Raw genomic sequence first — 622 nt, forward strand, 5'->3', positions numbered from 1 at the left:
AACAACTAAATTGTATGAGACTAATTCTATACATTTCCTTATAAAGAAGACCAATTATAGATAAATATCAATCTTTGTCCAATAAGGAGTGAGTCACTTAATCATTTAAATTATTGAAAAAAAAATGTGTAAATAAAAGAGCAAATAATTGATTTATTCATCTTTACCATAACTACAAAGTGAAAGATCATGTGCATAACTCATTATAAGGTGAAGGGATTCAATGAAAGCAATATTTAATTATTTTTTATTTTAAGTCTATTTTGATCTCTTCCAAAACAGAAAAAAAGTCTCAAGTTCATTTCCCAAAAACTAAAATTTATGAGACTAATTCTATACATTTCCTTATAAAGAAGACCAATTATAGATAAATATCAATCTTTGTCCAATAAGGAGTGAGTCACTTAATCATTTAAATTATTGAAAAAAAAATGTGTAAATAAAAGAGCAAATAATTGATTTATTCATCTTTACCATAACTACAAAGTGAAAGATCATGTGCATAACTCATTATAAGGTGAAGGGATTCAATGAAAGCAATATTTAATTATTTTTTATTTTAAGTCTATTTTGATCTCTTCCAAAACAGAAAAAAAGTCTCAAGTTCATTTCCTAAAAACAA

This window comes from Cicer arietinum, chromosome 4 (genome assembly GCF_000331145.2).
Source record: "Cicer arietinum cultivar CDC Frontier isolate Library 1 chromosome 4, Cicar.CDCFrontier_v2.0, whole genome shotgun sequence".
In the NCBI taxonomy this organism is placed as follows: Eukaryota; Viridiplantae; Streptophyta; class Magnoliopsida; order Fabales; family Fabaceae; genus Cicer; species Cicer arietinum.